Below are 23,117 nucleotides of genomic sequence, written 5' to 3'. Positions count from 1 at the left end.
TTCAGCCTCACTAAGAGAACAGAATTCAATTAGCTGCAGTCATATTAAATCAATAATATTTTTGTGACAGCTAATTAGCAGTACTAAATTATACTCATTATTAACACAATATGCACATTCTTAATTTTGCCAAGCAAAAGGATCAAACACAGTAAGTCATATATTCTATGCCAAACATAAAATAAAATCACATTTATTTTAATTTAACTGATAGTATGTTAACTACAATGTTGTTCTGTTTTTACTTTGTCTTTTTATTAGGTGAAAAATGTATGCTTGAACAACTGTTTATTTTAATATTACTACTAATACATAACTTCTGGGGTGTGGTTTCTTTTTGTTTTTGTCTTTTTTGCATTGCATATAGAATGTTAGTTTTAGTTATAACTCAGTGTCACCTATCTAGGATAAAGTCTTATACATAAAAATAGTTTATATTTATATCCCTCTTTACAGTTTACACCCAGCATTCATATGTTCAAATTCAACCCCAACAATCAGATATTAACTTTATTTTACAGAAAAGAAAGGTGCCGGAAAAAGGAGAAATGTTTACCAACTAGCTAGTAAATTGGAGAGAGAACAATATAATAATGGTACAAGATTACAGCAAACATATTGTTGTTATAAAAATTCATAATGAAGAAAATAATGACATATTCTGTTGTCATAATAATCAGCAATGGAAGCAATATCCCGCATATTTCTTTCTCCTATTTATAATATAAATACTAAAAATACCAAGAAATGATAAAATTATGGGAAAATGATAAAATTATGTAACCCTAACAAAAATTTTTCTGATATTCTAGAACTCAGCACTCAGATGGGCTCAGGCAGAAAGGGGAAAAAAAAAAAACATGAGGAATGTACTGTCTGGGACCCTGGTGTTAATAGCAGATGCATCCCAAAGAAACCTGGAGCTTAAAGTCTTTAACTACAGAGTCTGATAGGGCTGAGGGACCAGTATCATGGCAATTATGTAAGAAATGTCTTCTGAACAATTGTGACCTTCTCTATTCTTCTTCCTTGCTACTACAATTTCAGTTGACAAAAGAAGCTTTTGCCTCCAATGGTATTAAGAGGAACTAGCTCTTTTAATTTTAAAAAGATTTATTTATTTATTTACGCATACAGGAGCTGGGGTGTAAGCCAGAAATGCAGGAGGGTGAGAGGATTCACCAGAGACAGAGTGGGGCACAGAACAGGTGGATTGACTGAAATACACTGCTGAGGGGAGCAGCATGCAAGACAGGAGAGGTCTGCTGTGCCAAGGATCTCCCTGGCCTGGGATCGAACTCCTGCTTCAGTGGCTTCAGATTGCTTCAGAGTGCTGAGACTTAATCCCTTCAGCCACCAGGGAGGTCCAGAACTAGCTCTTGATGAGAGCAAGTGATCTGACAGACTGCCCCCTTGCCCAGAACCTGCAGTCAGCAGTTACAGTAATGGGGATACAGATCTGCACAGCAGCAGAGGAAAATCAGTCTAGTTTTTCATTCATTAAAAAGAAAAAAAAAACCCTTCAAATAAGACAGTTGAAAAAAGCCAGCAGAGTGAACAAGAGGAATACTTTATAAAAATGACTCCTGAGGACAGAGAGATGATTTGGAAACTGAAAGAGAATTTACTACTCTAATTACCTATTTTTCTCAGAGAGATTTGAAAGAACATTGCAGACCAAAAAAGTGAACTTCCTCCCAAAAATTCATTACGGAAAATATCAGAGTATAAAAAAGAATTCCTGGAAATTACTGTAGGGTCACTCAATTAAGTAATTCACTGAATTGACTTAAAAAATAGATTGGGTAGAACTGAAATCAAATAACAATAATGAGAAGGATGAAGTGGAAGACAAGGAGAAAAGAAAAAATTAGAATGTAAACAAAGTAAAAATATTTTTGAAATATGTGAAAAGAGAAGTCCAACACTATTAAACATGAATCCCCTGTATACAGAATAGAAGTAAGGATAGCAAGAAAAGTCAAAGACAAATACACAAAGTTTCTTTAAGTTAAAAAGGATAAAATTTAAAATGGCCTTATTGCCATATGAGATAAATGTTAAAACACCTTCATCTCTACACATTCTTTTGAAAATGCACAAAACTTCTAAAATCTACTAGAATAAAATATCAAGGCTATTTTTGGAAAAATAAAAATCTGATACCAGATGTCAAAACTTTTTAATCAATAACACTGTAGGTTAAAACTGGAGCATGGCCTCCCCTAGTTGCGCAGCGGTTGAACGCTGGGCTGCGAAGCTGCCCACAGCCTCAGCAGTGCTGGTTCAATCCCCGGCCACCAGTGAGGGTCCCATGTGGCACGAAGACCTCTCCTGCCACCCGCTGCTCCCCTCAGCAGTGTATTTCATCATTCTGCCTATTCTGTTCTCTGCTCTGGCTCTGGTGAATTCTCTCACCCTCCCACACTTCTGACTGTACCCAGTGCTTGTATAAATAAATAAATAAATCTTAAAAAAAAAAAAGAAAGCAAAAAAATAAAAATAAAAAAATAAAACTGGAGCAGAACGCATATCTGACTAAATTTTATGTCAAGTATTAACACATGGCTTGAGACATGTGAGGACTCAAATTTATTATTGACCTGCCTCAGGGGAATAAATATTTAGAAGTAATTCTAGTAAAACAGAAAGGGAATACAATAAATGATGGTATGAGACAGAAAGCACGGGGAATGTGAATACAGTCTAGAACAAGGGTCAACAAAATATAGCCCAGTGGCCAAATACCACCTGTTTTTATATAGTTTTACCAGAACACAGCCATGGCTGTTCATTTATTTATTATCAATGACTTCTTTGAGCCATAATGACAGAGCACATTGCAGCTGTATCAGCCTGTATGAGTAGCTGCTATGAAGATTTATGGCCTGCAAGAACTGAAAATATTTGCTCTCTGCCTTTATAAAAAGAGTGTGCTGACTTCAACTTACAGGAAAGAAATTAGATTGCAAGAAATTATGGTTAGTGGATCTTGACTCAGAATATTCTCCCTTGAAAAGCAAGAGTTGGAGAGACAAGTTTACATTTACTTCTCAATAGTTCAGTTAACAGTAATTGACTCAACAGGAAAATATATTTTTGTTAAGTTGTGTCGCTTGAAATGGGTTTACTTTTCTAAATCAACTTAAACAAAACACAAATTACTTAATTATAGTCCCAGAACAGAATATAAACATTATAAACTTTGATGATATAAAAATAACAGAGTATATGTGCAAAAATATTTTTGTTGGAATGAGGACTCTAGTTGTAAGAAGGAAAAACAAATATGGAATGGGGAAGGTGAGTGGATGTAGCTGGAGATATTAGTATGAATGTGTGAGGTTTAAAAATGTAGGTATTTCTTTTTTTTTAATTTTTTTTCCTCTTGCATTTATTTTATTTTTTTTTATAATTTAAATTTTTTTAAATTTATTTATTTATTTATATAAGCACTGGGTACAGTCAGAAGCATGGGAGGGTGAGATCATTCACCAGAGCTAGAGCAGGGAACAGAACAGGCAGAGTGACGAAATACACTGCTGAGGGGAGCAGCGGGCGCGGCAGGAGAGGTCTGTGCGCCGGAACCTTGCCGGGCAGCCTGGGATCGAACCCATGCTGCAGAGGCTACAGGTAGCTTCGCAGCACAGCGCTCAACCGCTGCACCACCAGGGGAGGCCCAAAAAAATGTAGGTATTTCTTAATTCTATCATATGTGAAAGGCTTAGAAATAATGGTACTGCAGGGCCTCCCTGGTGGTGCAGGGGGTTAAGCACCCCACTGTGAAGCAATCCACATCCTCTGCAGCACAAATTCAATCCCCCACCGGCCAGGGAGCAACCCACATGGGGCAGCAGACCTCTCCTGTCTCACCCGCTGCTCCCCTCAGCAGTGTATTTCATGGATCCGCCTGTTCTGCTCCCCACTCTGTCTCTAGTGAATCCCCTCACCCTCCCACACCTCTGGCCTATACCATGAATAAATAAAAATTATTTATTCACCACTCATTCAAAAATAAATATTGCTTCCCTAATCTATGGTAATTTTCAAAGCAATGGGGAAATAGAGGCAGGCAAACCAAAAATTCCCAAATTTTTAGGCTTTTAATGCTTTTGGGAAGAGATTAAAAAACAACTCTGGCACTATTGACATTTGAACTTTTATAATTCTTTAACGTGGCATCTATCTTTTGTAGAATATTTAGCAGCCATCCTGGACTCTACTTATTAGAAATTAGTAGTTCGTCCTTAGTTATGACCATCACAATTGTCTTCAGGCATTTCCAAATGATACCTGGTAGTGGGGGCAAATTTTCCTTGGTTAAGAACCACTAATACAGGGTAAAAGTCATGATTTGGGGGCAATTATTAGTTGTTCATTGTTGGGAAATAAACTGAATCTACTAAACCTCATTTCTTCTTTTTCAAGATAGGGATTTAAAAATAATATTTTGTAGTTTTTCTCCTTTTTAAAAATTTGATCCAATGAGGATAGTTATGTACATGATGTTAATATGCATTATATAAATAAAGGCTCTTACTATTTTAATCATCGTTGTAGTAATGATGGTAAGATGGGAGAGAAGGCTGTGGAATGGAGAGTGTGGGCTGAGGGTAGTTGGGGATGAGAATTCAGTAAGGGCCTTGGAGCTCAGAGCTCAGGGCGCTCCATTTAGTGGAGTTCATGGTTGCCTTAGAATAGGCTCTTTATTTTGACAATCAAGTCAGTACTTTATTAAAATATTTCAGATTTAGTACAATATACTGATTTAGAACAACGTATTTGTTTATCCACCTTGATTGCATAGCAAAAGGTAAAATTTTCGGGGTCCGAACAAGGTCATCCATCCCAGGTTTATCATTTTCTAATGGAGAGACTTGAGTACGTCACTTGCATTTTTCAAATTTCAGTTTTTTTCATCTATCATAAATATAATTACAAGTTCTGCCATTCCCATTCCAGAGATTATTGTTAAGCTTTAGGATGTCATATGTTAGAATATTCTTTGTATGACTTAAAACATGGCAAAGAATTATTCTTTTTCCCTGAAAGTCTAAATGCAACTGCTTAACTGGTCACATTATCCCAACAATTGTACAATCCAGAGTTTGCATCCTGAGTCTTTTTGTGAGCACAACAAAGGGGGCAGAACTAAAAGTACATGCACAAATTAAGTTATCTATGTCTATTTCTTATTTCCCTTTGACCTACTGGACTAACCATCATGTTATAGAGGAAAATAAAATAATCTAACCAGCATAACCTTAAGTTTTTTCATTGTTAAATCTCATATTTCCTCAAGTACTAATGTCATCTTGAAAAGTCCATCATTTTAGGAATTTTGTCCCCACTATTTAAAGAATATGAAGTCTTGCTAAGCTTTTTGAAAAAATCTAGAACATTATATATTCACCTGCAGCTATGCTTATAATCATATTAACCAGTTGCTCGTAGGCACTAGGTAAGAAGAACATTTTATGCCTGCATATTTTATCTTATTCTGTATATATAACTGCGAAATCTTACCATGAGAAAATCCTGCAATGAACAAGAAAATATTTTTAAAGGAAACTAAGTACAAACACTGTTCACCTTGAAAATAAAATATAAGATCTTCCTGGGGGAAAAAAAACACACCATTCTTAAAGTTCTTACACATTGTGAAGAAATATATTTTGCTTGTAATGTGTTAAATGGAGTAGTTTTGTTTCAACAATTGCCAGATGTGGATCAATGTACATCCAGTTGCTCTAAATGGTTATAATCCAGAGTCATTAACACCAAGATAGACACTGAAGAAAGGTCAATTCAAACCATCTGAGGCAGACCCAAATGGAAAATGAAAAAGAAAAGAGGATTGATTCACACTTTATTTTTTTTTAGCAAGTTCGTTTTAGAACAAGCAGAGACTATTCCCTGCTAACCTGAGACTCAACTACTTAACAAATGGCTAAAGGGCAAAGGTCTGGTGTTCAAGTTATGGAAATTTATCCATTTACACTATGCAAATAAGACAAGTACAGTCCACTTTGGAAATACTAGATTCACACATACACACATACACATTTCCTTAACTCCAACTAGGCAAACGCCAGTGGTGTTTTCTCTGAAGCCAGCATAAGGGATATGCCTCACAACAGCTTCTTTCCTTCAGGACCTCTCCTAAGTGCCCTCCTTGAGGAAATGTAGTTATCAACTTAAGCTGACTTTTGTTTATATGAAAACAATCTGATATTTTACTGAAGTTTTTAATAAATTTCTGGTAACATTGCTCATGCCTACTCGCCGGTGTAAGTAAATATCAAATTACAAAATGCCAGTGACAAAAGGCAGAGATGTGGGTCTGATATAGCCTAGACAGAGAACCAGCCCTTTAACCAAATGATAAATGCTAATAAATATGAGAATATCACAGATGTTTAATGTTCACTGAGGCTGATGTGATTTTTTATTTTCTTAAATATTCTACAACTGCAATGCGTGGGGTGAGGGGAATCACATAGGTAAATGTCCCCTGCAATTACAGGGGAGGATTGAGAATTAGAGCCTGGTGCTGGAGGTAGAAAGAGAACATTATTCCAGGACCTCCCCAGTGGCGCAGCGGTTGAGCACTGGGTTGTGAAGTCCACAGCCTCTGCAGCACTGGTTCGATCCCCGGCTGCTCCCCGGCCACCAAAAGAGGGTCCCGCATGGCGCACAGACCTCTCCTGCCGCCTGCTGCTCCCCTCAGCAGTGTGCTTCGGTCCTTCTGCCTGTTCTGCTCCCCGCTCTGGCTCTGGTGAATTCTCTCACCCTCCCGCGCTTCTGACTGTACCCAGTGTTTGTATAAATAAAATAAATACATACATACATACATACATACATACATACATACATACATAAATCTTAAAAAAAAAAAAGAGAACATTATTCCAGAATAGTCTGTCAAAGCTTCTTGTGAACATTTAGCTACTATGAACAGTCTACTCATCTACAAACATACACATCCTTCCTCATTCTGCCAAAAAAGAGATGATTTTATTGGGGAAAAATGCATTCTTTAAATCAAAGACTACCATTAATAGTCTCCTGTGACTTTGAACAGAGTCTCCCTCGTTTTCTATTAGAATGAGTGTGGCAAGAAGACCAAACCTTCACAGCTAAGCACAGAGAAATGTGCTGTATGATAAGAGCTAGAGGGCCAGAGAATTCAGTAGGCTTATGCTGTGCTGAATATTCCCAGCAGAGAGGAGTTTAAAAGTCCAAAGAAATGAAGAAGGGACAGGAGTAGAGTTAAGAAACTGGCACAGTGTTATTATATACAATTACATCCCCAAATCTGAGCCACAAGTATTCATTCTGTGGCATAGCAAACACTGACCATGAGCAGAAAGAATGAAATCTCAGCAGCCCAGTAGGGCTGGTTTAATGGATCTTTCATAAACAATTGGCTGGCATTGAAAAAGCTCCAAAGTAAAAAGGGACAATTCTCTTTTTTATATCAAAGAGGTTTGAAAGTATGTAGTCTTGCCACACAAAGAGAAGGGCTCATATCTGACTTGGTCATACAACGGATGCAATAATCTCAACCTTTTCTTGCCTGAGAATTTGTCTTTTAACCTCTGATTAATCAAAGCACATTCATGGACCAGCAGTGCCAACATTACCCAGGAGTATATTAAACTATAAGATCTGAGGATCCTCTTAAAATCTGCTGATTCTAAATCTGCATTTTAACAAAAGCTCCAGTAGATTCATCTCTGCTTTAAAGTTTGAGAAGCTGGGCCTCCCCTGGTGGCACAGCGGTTGAGCACTGGGCTGCGAAGCTGCCCACAGCCTCTGCAGCGCTGGTTCGATCCCTGGCTGCCAGCAAGGGTCCCACATGCTGCACAGACTTCTCCTGCCGCCCGCTGCCTCCCTCAGCAGTGTATTTCATCAGTCTGCCTGTTCTGTTCCCCACTCTGTCTCTGGTGAATCCTCTCACCCTCCTGCCCTTCCGACTGTACCCAGTGCTTGTATAAATAAATAAATCTTTAAAAAAAAAAGTTTGAGAAGCTTATCATCCAATATTTACTCTTTACTTACTTATCATCCATTCTGAGTAATCTTTTATTTGCTTACCCATTGATTATTCCCCACCCCCACCCCCCACAACCCCGCTCTAGAAGAAAAGTTCTTAGGGCAGGAAAAGGGCTTGGAATTAGTGTTCAAGAAATATTCACTGAATAATAAGTTAATTTTTCTCCACTCCAAGATACAAGTTCAGATGATTTGTAAGGCACTCACCCTCCCCCCAGCTTTTCTTTACCACTAGAAAAATCTTACTCCCTTTTCTCTTGCTATTATCTATTGGGAAGATGAATTTTGTTGACCACGTTCAACTCTTTATCTCCTTTCCATTAGAATCTTGTTCTTTATTTTTTTTCCTTCTATTTACACATGTGTCTCCCTCTCTCCTCTTTGCCCACACACACATCTGCCCTTTCCTCTGGCCTAAGACTCTATGTTAATAAGAGCAAAGCCCCCTGTAGCTACTACCCTCACAGCTCTATTGATCTCTTTGCTTCTTAAGTATGCTTTATCATTGTTTTTTTTTTTTTAAACAAATTTTTTTTTTTAATAGAGGCATGTTTTATTTATTTATTCATTTATTTGTTTGTTTGTTTGTTTGTTTATACATGCACTGGGTACAGTCAGAAGCGTGGGAGGGTGAGAGAATTCACCAGAGCCAGAGCGGGGAGCAGAGCAGGCAGAAGGACCGAAGTACACTGCTGAGGGGAGCAGCGGGCGGCAAGAGAGGTCTGCGCGCCATGTGGGACCCTCCTCCGGTGGCCGGGGAGCAGCCGGGGATCGAACCGGCGCCGCAGCCGCAGAGGCCTCGGGCAGCTTCGCAACCCAGCGCTCAACCGCTGCGCCACCGGGGAGGCCCTATCATTGTTTTTATAGCCTTATTTATTCATTCACTTCTCAGGATCTTGCTTCTGTCCCCACAATTTGACTGGTTTGGAGTCAGATCCAGCCCCAAAGTTTGTGCAACTTTCTCAATCTCTATTCCTTCATCTGTGAAGCAGAGTAAGGGAGTTCACATTAGAGGCTCTTACTGTGACACTGAGGCTGGCCCATGTAATCTCGGATTCCCCTTCTTGGAGGAAAGCTGAGACTCATTTTGAAACCACCACACTAAAACTAGCCAGGAATTTGACAGTAAACAGTGATTCTACTGTTGGAAATAGCCATTGGAAATAGTTTGAAATATCACATCAAACTATTCCATTGCAACATTACAATGTCACTGAAAATTTGGGAAATATAAGGAATAAATCTGCCCAGTGTGTATGTGACAGAATATTATGCAGATGGCAACATGTTGTAAGAAATGCTTAAGACACTACTGAGTGGAAAAGGCAAAATTCAAATTGTATGGTTCTGATCCTGATTATGTAAACATAAAGGAAATAGATGAAAAATACTAAACTAAATGGTTTAAAAAATGTTAACCATAATCTCTGGATTATGTAACTATGTGTGGCTATTATTTCCTTCTTACCCTTCTTATATTATTTCCTTCTTATACTTCTTATACAAATTCTACAAAATGTGGATTATTTTGCTTCTATAACAGACAAGTACAGAAATAATTAATTAATCTAGTAGGTTTTTTCATTCATTCTAATTCTTCAATTTTCTTCTGGAGAGCGTGAAGTATAGCTCTGTTTTCTATTACATTGTCTGTTCTCTTTTTTCTTGACTTTTCTTTTTATTCTTCCTTAAACTTTGTCAATCCCTGGCCCTTACCCTGTATCCTAAATGTAGGTGTTGCCCAGAGTTTTCTCTCTGGTTTTCTTCAAATCTTTTTTGATTCTCATCCTGTCTCCCTAATTTCTCCTCTCAGCTTTGGATCTATCTGATCCTACTTACTAGACTAGACCCACCCATCCAGCAGCTTGGAATGCACCCCCTTTTCAATTTTTTTACTCTCTCAAATCAATCCGCCATTTATTGACTGCCTATTATGTTTTCAGCAATCTGCTAGAAACTAGGAACATGAAAAATAGGAGGATCTCTTTCCTCAAGTATTTTTAACTGTCTTTTCCTACTCATTTTTCCAGATAACAAATTCAAGCATTAGAGTCACCAATGAATCTTTCTTCTGTTTTTCATTCCTCCTTCCAAATATTCATGTACTGCATACATGAACTTTAGTTCAGAAACATGTTTCACTTTCACGACTTCTATTTTTTGCCCACTGTCAACACCCTCTTTAAGAGTTTTTATTTTTTCCTGAATTATCCTAATGACAGTTTCCAGAACAATACTTTCTTTAACATGCTTTCATACATAACTCTAATTTATCTCACACAGAACTATAAGTGATCTGAAAACACAGCTTCCTACCCATGCTGGAAAAAAATTCATGTTTGATATTTAAGGTCCCTTTCCAATGCATTAGGTAGGACTAAATAAAATTTTATTTTTTGGTCAAAAGTGAAGAATATTAGTCCTTCCACATTAGGTGATATCACATGGTATCACCTAATAGTACTCAGGTACCTTTCCACCCTTATCTTCTAAGAATTTCCTCCTTCTGCCCTGCACTCTAGAACACAAATGAGATTAGTCTAAGCTTTCCAACCATGTTCACTTCCTTTTCTTCTTTGCTAATGTTGTGTGTTCTTCCTGGAGCTTCTCCATGCATTATCTCTCCCTTGAATACTTCTATTCATCCCTAAGTTCTCACTCAAAAGACTCGTTCCATGAAATATTTCCTGTTGAGTCCCTTCTTGATTGTTATTAATCCTGCCCTATAATGAAGTCTCTTTATAAATTATTCATGTGTATCTTGGGACACCAATGATCCTTGGTGCTACCTCCTGGTCTTATTCTGCTGTACCCTCTAAATTCCATAAGTGTTTTGTTATGTATACTATACAAATAGAAGATAACAAAAATTGGTGTAATTATTAGTGCCCTTTAGTTTATTTGGGTTATTTCAGTGTACTTGGGAGTTGAATGTTAAATTTTTACATTCTAAATAATACTTCTGCTTATTTATTTGACCATTTAGAGCCTTTTCTGACTTTACTGCAATTAAAAATAATCTGTAGCTACAGCAAAATATAGCATATTCTATTTAGCAGTAAATTCTGACTTTTTCTTATAAAGATTACACAATTCAATAATGCAACTTCATTGTAATGATATAAAGGATGGTTTATGTGAATTCATTTATTTAAACTTTATTTAAATTTAATTCTGACATCCTTCCTTAAAGAATAAAGTTGTTCATGTTAACTATAAAATGCATATTAAAGATATAAAATATAACAAAATGCGATGATCATGTATTTAAAGATATATTCCATCCATCCATCTGTCCACCTGTCTCTCTATCTACAAGATTCTTGAGGAACAATCACTTTAACCTTACTGAAGTAACTTACATATCGAGTGTAAATAATATAAGAAAACTGTGACCATGAGCTAAAAAATCTACTACAAAAAAAGCATGTTGTGGTCAATATGAGGGACTTTGGCAAGACTTATGTCGATTGTGCAGTTGTGGAATTAGTTTATTGACCTGTATAATAGAGGTCATATATCCATCTCCTAGGATTGTAGAGAGAGTTAGATGATATAACATATCCTAAGGGCTTAGGGCATTATCTGGCACATAGTTAATAATAAAACGTTTTAGCTTCATTAATAAAAATAAATGACAGTAAGAAAAAATAGCATTCTTTAAACCTATTATAATTCTAGAACTTTCTTTACATGGTCCTTAAATAAATAAATAAATGATGTCATAGCAGCTCATAATAAGGAACAAAGCATTTAAGAAGACTATGACATCATTTCTAGTATTACATTAGGAGGGGGAAAAAAGGCTTCCTCTCTACTGCAGCAAAATCTTGGCTGAAGACATGAAGAGCGATAAACAATGTCAAAGACTGGGAATAGTATTTAGAAGCATCCATAAAGCAAAACTCATGCTGCAGCTTGGCATATTTCCCCTAGCTGATGAAAGGGAAAGGGAACATTTCAAAAATTCTTCCCATTTAACCTAAAACCAGGAAAAAATCCTTATATGTCTATCCTGGAGAAATTGCTATGTGTGGTCTGCCTGATTTTCTATCCTGTATTCATTATCTTATTAATTAGAGACTTATAATTAATATTTTAGGTAACAAAAATGTAATTTCATGAAAAAAAGGAAAAAGAAAAGTAATGGTGGTAAATGAAGATGAATTCATTTAACCATCAAATAAATATTTTTTTTGAACTCCTACTGTGGTTCAGGCACTATTCTTGTACTGAAGATATGAATGAAATAATCAGTAAAGGAATAAGTAATATTAAGATGATATTAGTTCATAAAACTCTGAAGTAGATTCCTAACTGCCTTATTAGAGTCCAAAGTCAAATTCTCTTCTGATTTAGCACTAAAACAGACTATTTAAATAAACTCTGTTTTATTACACAAAGTCTGTCAACTTTTATTGTTGTACAAAGTCTATTGTATGAATTATAAAATAGTTCCAGAAAACATAGGTGCCAAGAGGATTTTGGTGAGGTAATATGTCACTTCACCAATAACCAGATAAATTGCCACAGAGCTGATTAGTTCCTATGGACAACATATTGAAGACTTTTTAAAGGCAAATAACTTCATCCTTTTCCTATTCACGTAAATACCAAAATTCAAAATCAATATAATGAATTCCTAAATGATGACTAGGAAACAGATTCTCTCATGAAATACTGTATAGATGTTGTTAGGTGGCAAGATACCAAGTAGATTTTTTTCACCAAACATTAAATGTTTGCATTTACTCTCGGGGGAAAAAAAGAAGAATGGTCTCAAGGGTTTTACAACACTCAAGAGGAACAGTAAGTCCTGTTAAGATATTTCATACATGATTCCATTAAGTAATTTCTGAGGCAAAAGTGAAATATATTTAATGTATCTCTGAGAGAGGTCTATCAGATTTTGTTCAATATCTGAAATAATGCAATTTCTTTTTTTAGAATGCACTGATTTATTATAATGAATTCATTCTCCTGTGCAGCTTCTTATGTGAAGCTGCCTACACTCTGGAAGGGTGGTGGCAGTGGCATCTGCCCCTTCTCTCTCTCCTACAATAACTACCCACAGCAGCAAGGCTCTTAATAAGTGCTTGTGGAATGAATAAATTAAGGTTCTCATAATTACACATTGCAGAGAAAATTAAACAAGGACAATGCATTCGTCTCCTTCAAGAGCTACAAATATTCACAGGTGTACACTCACATACTCTGGGTATTTTCAGGATCAGTATGCAGACATTAGCCATTTTGAAGGAAAATAAAAAGTAATAAAAAGATAATATCGCTGCATAGAATATATTGGGTTGACAGTCTGGAGGAAAGGCTTAAAAGATATCACTGACTTTCTATTCAGTAAGGCAGAAAATGTCTTCCATTTTTTTAAAGGCAAATTACAAATACACGTTTGATTGACACAAGTTTAAATTCGAGTCAAAGAGAATCTTAAAGAATTAAAGAAAAGGCAATATCCATAATTTCCATCTCCAATCAATAGATCTCCTGATGATGAATTTGAAAATTAATATTTTCGAGTGAGGCATAGGGCCCAGGATCAATGGATTCAACTGCTTTCATGCCAAGATGAATTACTTTCTTATGCTGTCCATGTTGAATAAAGCGTAGGAAAAATCAGTTCCTCTAATAACTAACAGCTTCCACCTTTCAATATATCCATTGTTAAAGACTCAAGCACGTGAATAGTTACAGTATCATATTCGTAAAACCCAACAGAACAGCACTGAGTCATTCTTGGCTTTCATAGCGAGCACTCATTATACCTGGGGAGGGCAAGTAATTTCATTGAGCCATTTTAAAAAATCATTTTTTTAAAGGATTCCCTCAGATAAAATCATTAGTATATTTCTCTTAAATTCACATTATTGAATTTTCATAGAGAATTTTGAACAGTTTTTAAATCTGTTACAAAGATAAAAATTCAAAATAAGCCAGGCTATTGATATTTGTTAATAACTTGCTACAAAGTCAAAAGACACAATTCTTTACATCCATAACCAAGGCAGTTCTTGGATAATGGCATTTTCTGCACCCGAAATCATACATGAAATAGACAATGACCAATGTGGGTTTAAGGATAAAAGACCAACCACAGAGAGATTAACTGAAATAAAAACATTCCAAACCCTCTCTGATTTTTTCCTCATTTAAACATTCGAACAAACAAACAGAAAAACGTGTGGTACCTTTTAATTTTCTGAATGAGTAGTTCCAAATCAATGTTTCCTCGGTTAGAGACAATAAGCTGAAGAATCTACTGAAACAGAACAAAAGAAAAAAATACATATATAGGATTGTTCATTAATATAGAAAATTGTAACTCACCAGCAAGCAGATATATTCTTTACATCCGGAAAATCTATGTCTTGAGATTTGTAGTATTAAAAATGCAGTACTTTAATTTTTAGGAAGCTCAGTAATGAATTTTAAAGCATTTCACTTTGAGATCACATAAAGCCTCTTCTTTGAAATGCAGATTACATATAAAACACAATAAATTAAAAAAAAAACCAAACTATTACCAGCACGAATGCAGCGATAACACCCAGGTCTAGCCTTTGAGGACCGCTGCAGAATGCTTCCCCCTGAGCATCATCTCCCAGGCTGGCTCTCCCTCTCTAGCTCCAGACAGACGCAGTCTGCAAGCCACCAGCTCCTGTCTGTGTGTGTCAGGAAAAGGGAAGCTGCAAATTAGAAAAAGTCCCCGCAGTGGCGAAAAGGAAAATAAGGCGAGTGGGAGAGGGAGAGAGAGCTCACTAGCCTCAGAATTTTCGAGAATGATGACAAGCCACGCAGCTCCGCCATCATTCACTGACAATAAGATGCAGCCCTGGCTTAAAATTTAGCAGTTTGCCATAGCGGTTTCTGGTATCAAATGCCTGACAGGCATTTTAATTGTCTCCATCCAAGTGTGTCCCCAGGAATTGAGTCTATAAGACTATGAATGTCATCATCTGTCTCCTTTGTGTTAATGCCAGATACACACACACACACACACACACACACACACACATATCAGGCTTAATGGAGAGACAGTTTTCCAGTATACAGGATTACAAATAAGTCAGGTGGACACAAACTGAACATACCTAAATGATAATTTATGGGAATTTTTATTATCTTCATTAATGATGTTTTGTCATGGCTAGATAATTACACTAATTTTAAATGAGTATCACATATTGTCTATTTATATTCCAAAATAAATACTAGGGCTGATTAGAGAAATGCAGAGATTTATGTATATTTTCCTAGAGAAAATTCAATTCCCTTGTAACCGTGATAATTACCTATTGGCAATGTTTTTCTTACAAAACAAAAAAACAAAGAGGATTAGGAAATCCAGAGTGGTATGTGATTTCTGTGCAATCTATTTTATTCCATTTTGTACAAAAGCACAAGGAGGTGGCCACCAGCTTGCGTACGAGGACTTTGCAATCCCTGAGGGCTGAGGCAGGGAATTGAGTCTCTGGCATAATCAGTATCCCCTTTATGTTAACATCTGAAATTAACAGTTGAATATCCCTGTTTTACAGTGCCCCTTTTGTAGAGAGGTTAAGTGTGGAACAATTCCCTGCATTTATTTCCTGGACAAATGGGATGGGGAAAATGTTAATAAATTAATTTTTATAGCATTGTTAGCTCCCAGCATCGGTGAATGAAACAAAATTCTATGTATACCAAAATGGCCTGCTGTGAAGGAGGTTGCTGGGAGGGACTATCACCATGGTTACTAGAAACAAGTATGGAGAAAAATAAGGTGATGTTAGAGGAGAAGGAACAAGATACTGATGGAAGAAATTTAGAGATAGGCTCAATTCTTTTCCTTTAGGAAGGAATTGTTTCTTATCAGTTTCATAGTATATTTTGTATGCATTTGAATGAATTTGCACTCTCCTCCATCATCTTTATTCACCATTTTTTGATCACTAGCTAATTTTGCCTTCATAAATATTCAGATTATGGTTCTTTTGTATGAAATGGTTACTCCTTGCCTCTGTTTATATCCTGGATTGATGGACACTATTCAGCCTATTCCAAACCCTTTGTTTCATAGGTGAAAATGTGAGGCCCAGGAAATCTGACCAATGTCATAAAGCTGGCCTGAGATCTAGAAGATAAACCATCCCAGTTTCCTGACTCAGGTCCTCTGCTTTTCTTCTCTCACCAAGTGATTTTCTTTCTGTGCTCTCTCTCATTCTATTCAGAAGCAAAACAGATTCCAGAAACATCCTTTGTCTTTGATTTTGTGCACCATTTTTATTATTTGCTAAAGCAGTGATCTTTCTTTTTAAAATTGCTTGTTAATCATTTTGAGGACTAGCTTTGTTTAATATATGTGCTGTATTGTATTTGAGGTCTGAGGAATCTGGGGTAAATATGTCACTGCTGTTCTTTCATTTCCTTTTCTGCAATCCAATGAATCAAGCATGATTGCCCTTTGTGAGCTGATCTGGTGGTGCCTGAACCAAATTATCATATACTAGGCACTCAGTCAACCCTAGGATCTTCTTTCCTGAAAACATGCAACTAGATGGTCAAAATTGATTGAGTTTCCCAGGGTTCCTCCTTGTTGTAGGCAATGTAAACTTTCCTGGGGTTACCCAAAATAATTAAGTGGAAAAATTACAAATCCAGGTAAAATTATGAAAAAAAAAAAAAAGATTCACCCAAAAACAACCACTGAGAGGCACCATGTTTGTTAAAATCTTTCTGGGTTAGTAAAAATTGTGATTCAGATTGACCCTGATGTTTTACTGTTTTTATTTCCTTTCTAAAATGTTCTTTCAATAATCAGCTGTTATGACTCATTGCTTTTGGGTTAACTCATCTATATGTAGGGTCAGAGTGCCTTTTAATTTTTTTTTGTGGGACCCTCGCCGGTGGCTGGGGAATGAACCGGTGCTGCAGAGGCTGCAGGCAGCCTCGCAGCCCAGCGCTCAACCGCTGCACCACAGAGGGAGGCCCACAGAGTGCTTTTTTTGATGTCTAAAATACACTTGCTGCCACCACGACTGTCCTCTGCCCCTACTATGTCAGGTATAACATAATCATTTTTATAAAAATATGACTTTCCCAGATAAAATTATGAGAGTTCAGGTTTTGGTAAATTCTATATGATTTTTAATCTTCTCCAAAAGATTCATATTCATATAATAATCCTTTGAATATACTATATCTGTTAAAAATGTATTTTGTTCAGTGATTGTGGACACTGAGGTTATTTCTTAAAGCAAATGTTTTGTTTTGGTATATTGTTATCTGTTGTTCACTTCTAAACACACAAAAAAAATGATATACAGACTGTCACTTCTTAAAACATGAATCATCTTTTTTCATGATCTCATAAAACACATGGTAGTCTTGGTCAGTTTAAAACAATAGCACAGCTTCTAAAAATATTTAATATGGCTTAATATTTGGGGGTACCAGTGTCAGTAAATGAGTATATGCTGGCATATTTTCTCTTTATTTGTTAGTGGAAGGAACTATTAATGCATAATAAATATATGTACAATCTAATTCCTACCTTTAAGTATATGAGATGCTAAGAAATACATGATAGGGCCTCCCTGGTGGTGCATGGGGGTAAGCACAGCACTGTGAAGCAATCTGCAGCCTCTGCAGCACTAGTTCGATCCCCAGCCGGCCAGGGAGCTACCCACATGCATAAATAAATAAATCTTTAAAAAAAAAAAAAAGAAATACATGATAAACCATTAAGAAATTCTTATGCTTTTTAAAAATATTTTGCATTTATGCTTATTCTAGCCTAAATTCTAGTAATGTAGTATTTTCCTTCCCCTTCCAACTATGTTTGAAAATATTGTAGGCTTTGACTTATTACCAGTCACTAACCAATTTTGCTGAAACACATGCATTTATTTCAGACATTTAATAGGCCATAAGAAAAGGGGGAAAATGAAAGAATATATTCTCCTTAAGGAACTTCAGTTGTTCTGGAGAGAACATAGGAGCAAAAAGAAACCTAAGTTCACACTTCTTTTTCTCACTATAATGAGAAAATCATGTTTTTCCATGAAACCAATATTTTTGTAATTTTTGCTAAAGAATGTACATTTATTTAAAATAGGGAATTGTCTCCTATTTTCTTGAATATGCACAAAATATACTTAACTATTGGTCAAGCAAAGAAATGTGCCATATTTAGCATATTAGTATGAATTGTATGAGATAGTGAAATTCTATTAATTTACCTACAAAATTATAATTTCATATGGTTTAACCAAATAGCAGGAAAAGTTTTATAAGGATACAGATTGAGTGGAGAATGCTAGACAAAATGTTCCAGCCTCTAGCAGGGCAAGGCTTCAGTGGCCACTAATTAAATATGACAAGTTTCAAATTCAATATGTGCATCTTCTAGAATATTAAAAATTATTAGAAATATGGTTCCATAAGTTGTTTTTTTAGGCCATGAGGCTCTATGATTCATTTGAGGGTTTCAAAATCATGCAGAAATGTTTCTTAAATTATTTGACATAATAAATATTAGGCCTTTAGATTTCATTTTTTTAAAAAATTGTATGAGAAAGTGGATTCAATATAATAACATCAATGAAAGACACATACTCAAAAGGTTTCCTGATGTATGAGATTAATAGTAACAGATAAAGGACAATCACTAAGCACCAAAAGGTAAATTTACATAAATTACTCACAAAGTCTTTGGTCTTCTATTGTTTTATAACAATATTACAAAAATTATTAGCTATACACCATCAACAAAACTGAGTTAGACATTATTTTTTAAAAAATCAATATATTGAAAAACTCAGGTACACCTGACCTTTCCAAAATGTGGGAGTCAGGGACATTACTTTCCACATAGTAAAAAATCTGCACATAACCTTTAACTCCACAAAACTTAACTACTAACAGCCTGCTATTGACTGAAGTCTTGCCAATAACAAGCAGTTGATTAACACATATTTCATATACTATATAAAATGTATTATATACTATATTCTTAAAATAAAGCTAGAGAAAAGGAAATGCAATTAAGAAAAATCACAGGGAGAGGAAAATACATTTATAGTACTGTACTAGATTGATTGATACATAGGTTATGTCTTTTGTTCACAAGGAAATTCACTATTGGTCAAGTAAAGAAATGTGCCATATCCATTTAATATCCATGCTGCTCAAGGGTCAAATTTAAAGAGTTTTCACAGCTTTCACAGATTTTCATGGACAAATTTATTGCATAAGGACAGAAATTTTCTTCCCAAAATAAAATCCTGAATCACCTGACTTTATGTCAAGTGATTGAAATCACAAGATTGTTGCTCTAAAATCTTATTCTTGTGATTAAAGAAGATACACTATATTCATTTACTTCTTATGTATTTTATATTTCATTTGCTTTTACTAGGTAGAAGTTATATTGCTACTGAGCTAAGCTATTTCCTTAAAGTTAGAAAATAGATTGATATTGTCCAGTCTTTAAGTTTTATCATTATTTGTCTTTATGTTTTTTAACTATCTCTTTATATACAACCCATATATAAAGAGGACTTCAGAAATAAAGCATATTTACAAAGAAGTACATAATAGACATTTGGGTCACCTGTGGTTAGACTTAGTCTGGAGTGGGAAGGACAAATGTATTCTAAGCAAGTAGGGTGAGGAGTAAAACAAAATAACTAAGCCACCTTCCAATTGCTGTTGAATCAGACTTTAATCCTGTGAGTCATCACAATCATAGTTTAGCTTCACAATTCCATTTTATATGGCAGGGTGGTGATTTTCTCTAAAAATCAGTTATGTTCTAATCCAAATGTAAGGATTAAATTCATTTTGAAATATTTTTGGTTTAGGCATCATTTTGAACCTCAGAACTAGTCATATTTCATTGGAAATTCTGCACAAGAGGCTTTAAAAATGCATTCTTATTTTTCTTTATTTCTTGGTGGTTATATTTTACTCACCAAGGTGAAGTCAAAAAAATATTTAAATGGAGAACTATAGGAAAAGAAGGGGAAAGGAGACAGGGGAAGAAAGGACAGCAGAGAAAAGATTGGCAGCAATTTAATTAAATAACTGGCTCAAAGGTCATATTTAGATTTTATTTACCATTACTATCTAGGCTTAGGAAATGACAATACCCAGAGTTCTATTCTGCTCATGTACTTTCAATTAATTTTCCTTCTTAAAACTTCTTTTTAAAAAAATATTTAGAGAAATTTTGAATAATAATTGCTACTTCAACTCATCAAGTCATAATTTCTTACACTTTGTATTTGGAATATAGAGAAACCAAACAAAGAGTCAAAGACAAACCTTAAAATCTAACCATAGAACTGAAGCATCCAGAGGGGGAGGGTGAGAAGGAGGGTTAAGAGCTGGGGGAGGAGAGAGCACAATGGACCAGCATGTAGACTCTGGGTGCTTCTGGGTGGATGTGCTGTGCTGTGGTGACTCCATCTGAGGGGGGCATCCTATTCTTCCAAAACACTAATAAGGCAGTAAACCAACAGTACATCAATAATAAAAATAATAATAACAACAACAAAAAACAGCTGTGTTGGGAAGGTAAAGCTCTCCAGATACTGAAAAAATATATGTAATAGTAGAATAATTGAATCTCTCATACACTGTTGGTGAGAGTGTAAATTAGTGTGATCACTTCTGAAAACAGTTTACCAGTATCTAGAAAAGCAAAATGTTTGTCTACTGAAGGCCTAACATTCTATTTGTAAATATAAATGTAAGAGAATTGAGTAGATATGTCTGCCTAAACATATTTACAAAATACGTAATGTCCTTAGTAGCTTTATTCATAATAGCATAAAATTTGGAACCATCCAGATGTTTATCAGCAATAAAATGGGTTGTGATGTATTAATATAATGGATTGCTACATGTGTACACATACAAAGTATTAGTGTTAGATACAACTAAGTAGATGATTGTCAAGATAAAATGAGGAAGGAAAGAAGTAGACACAAGAGTATATACTGTATTGTTCCATTAACATGAACTTCCAGACTGACAAAACTAACAATAGAGATAGAAGTCAGAATAGTATTTAGTTTTATAACAGTAGGATGGAAGGTGGCATTAACTAGGAAGAAGTACAATTCTGTCATGGCAGTAGCATGGCAAGGGTATACCTGATTAAGGTATGTTCAACCTCAGTACCAATAATAACGATCATTATAACATAATAAGATGTCACTGATTAGAAAATTCTTTGTTCACCACAAATATTAGGATCTCTAGTAAATACTATGTAAAAGAGTTCTGGTCTGAAGAATTATTTTCAAATATGCCATTATAACCATGGCTGGCTGTGTAAGTGAAGTCCCTATGATAATGGTATTATGTTTGTTAAATATACAAATTGTTAGGGAATGATTTCCCTAGAAGGGAGAGAATATTTTACATGGATTTTTAAAAATAAATAGGCAACTCTGAAGGCAAAAACTAGGAAGTAAAAAAGCATGTAGTAAAATGTGTATCTTAAGAGCATATCAACAACTGAAATTATTTGTCTAGGGCAATCACTTCTGAACTTCACTGTTATGGCCAAAGAAAAGAGTTAAGGTGCTCAATTCTGCTCCCTCCACACAGACCTCCTGCCCTTGATGCTCGCCATAGTCCCTGGTTTCCTCTAGGAACTCTCTGCTTCTTTTCTTCCAAGCTGTATACTACGCTTCCTTTTTAGTCCATTTAAAGTTGTACCCTTTGGCACTTCCAAGCCTTCCACAGCACACACTGCCACAAAACTCGCTGATTCAAAAATCACCAAGATATCCCTCCTGCTCCCATCCTACCCACAAACCACCATGATTCCTCGATGCTTGACATATTGGGCTTTGGGCTTGTCTGAAGTGGTTTGTATTCAGTAATTCTTTCAGATATTTGACCTGTTTAGAAAGAATAAGCTAAGATTCTACAATAAATGCTTAAGTACCTTACGATCTGTCAACCTACCAAATACATTATTTTATCCAACAACTCTCAGAGGTATGTATCTCCATTTTATAATTGAGGAAATAGATCCAATTAGGTTTAGTTATGTGTCAAGGAGACACATCTGGTCAATGGTAGAACAGAAATTTGTTCCCTGGACTTCTGAGGTAATTAGTATATAATTTCACTTAAGAACTGAAAGACTGGGCCTCTCCTGGTGGCACAGCGGTTGAGCGCTGGGTTTCGAGGCTGCCTGCAGCCTCTGCAGCGCCAGTTCGATCCCCAGCCACTGGCGAGTGTCCCACCAAAAAAAAAAAAAAAAGAAGAACTGAAAGACTGGGCTCTGGGCTCCCTGGTGAATCCTCTCACCGCCCCCACGCACCTCCGGCCTGTACCCCAGTTCTTGTATGCATAAATAAATAAAATCTTTTTAAAAAAAAAAGAATTGAAAGGTATCAGAATAAGAAGTGAAAAATTCAACATAGAATTCAGGCTTTCCATTTTCCTAGGACAGGTACTTGAAAACAGACTACATATTACTCTAGGTATACATTAAAAAGAGTATTAGAATTAAGAATATTTACTCACAGAATAATTTCAGATTCTGTCAGTTCATATTTAAATGATGTACATGTGTAAACACTAGCATTCCTATAACTGAGGAAGACATTGTAATTTTATTTGCCATGTATCTGATTTATTATTTATAGAGAATATAGTCACTGTGTAACATAACCGTTCATGTGTTGTTAAGGTATTTCATTGTTCGACAATGGTGTATATTTTTAAACATTTTATTTCAATTAACCTATGTTTCGAAAATATAATTATAATATTAAAGAATCTGTTTTACATAACTGTTACCCCCATTTTATTAAATCAAGCTAGAAATAATCAAATGCAACAATGAATCAAAGTTTACATCAATATCATATTATGTAAGTATCACTATCATATTACATAAAGTATGATTTATTTAAAGTAACTTAAATTGGGCCTCCCTAGTGGCGCAAGGGGTTAAGATGCAACCTATGAAGCTATCTGCAGCCACAGCAGCATGAGTTCGATCCCCGGCCTGGGAGATATCCACATGGCGGCAC

The 23,117-nt window shown here is 35.7% G+C and overlaps 1 protein-coding gene across 13 annotated transcripts in view; it reads right to left on the bottom strand.

Moving 5' to 3' along the window:
• MAP2 (microtubule associated protein 2) overlaps positions 1-23,117 on the bottom strand; it is a 291,564-nt gene that overhangs the window by 131,124 nt on the left and 137,323 nt on the right. For 12 of the 13 annotated variants that reach the window (XM_037523961.2, XM_037523956.2, XM_037523955.2 and 9 more), the window contains one exon: positions 14,265-14,332. The gene's annotated coding sequence lies outside the window, so the exon portion shown is untranslated. Of the gene's footprint in view, positions 1-14,264; positions 14,336-23,117 lie in introns of all 13 variants that reach the window. The other variant, XM_054700038.1, reaches the window with a different exon arrangement.

Source organism: Talpa occidentalis, unplaced genomic scaffold, assembly GCF_014898055.3.
Source record: "Talpa occidentalis isolate TD23 unplaced genomic scaffold, MPIMG_talOcc4v2.1 talOcc4.3, whole genome shotgun sequence".
NCBI classification, from domain to species: Eukaryota; Metazoa; Chordata; class Mammalia; order Eulipotyphla; family Talpidae; genus Talpa; species Talpa occidentalis.
Note: the sequence above shows the minus strand (reverse complement) of the source record. Positions and strands in the feature narration are given on the sequence as shown.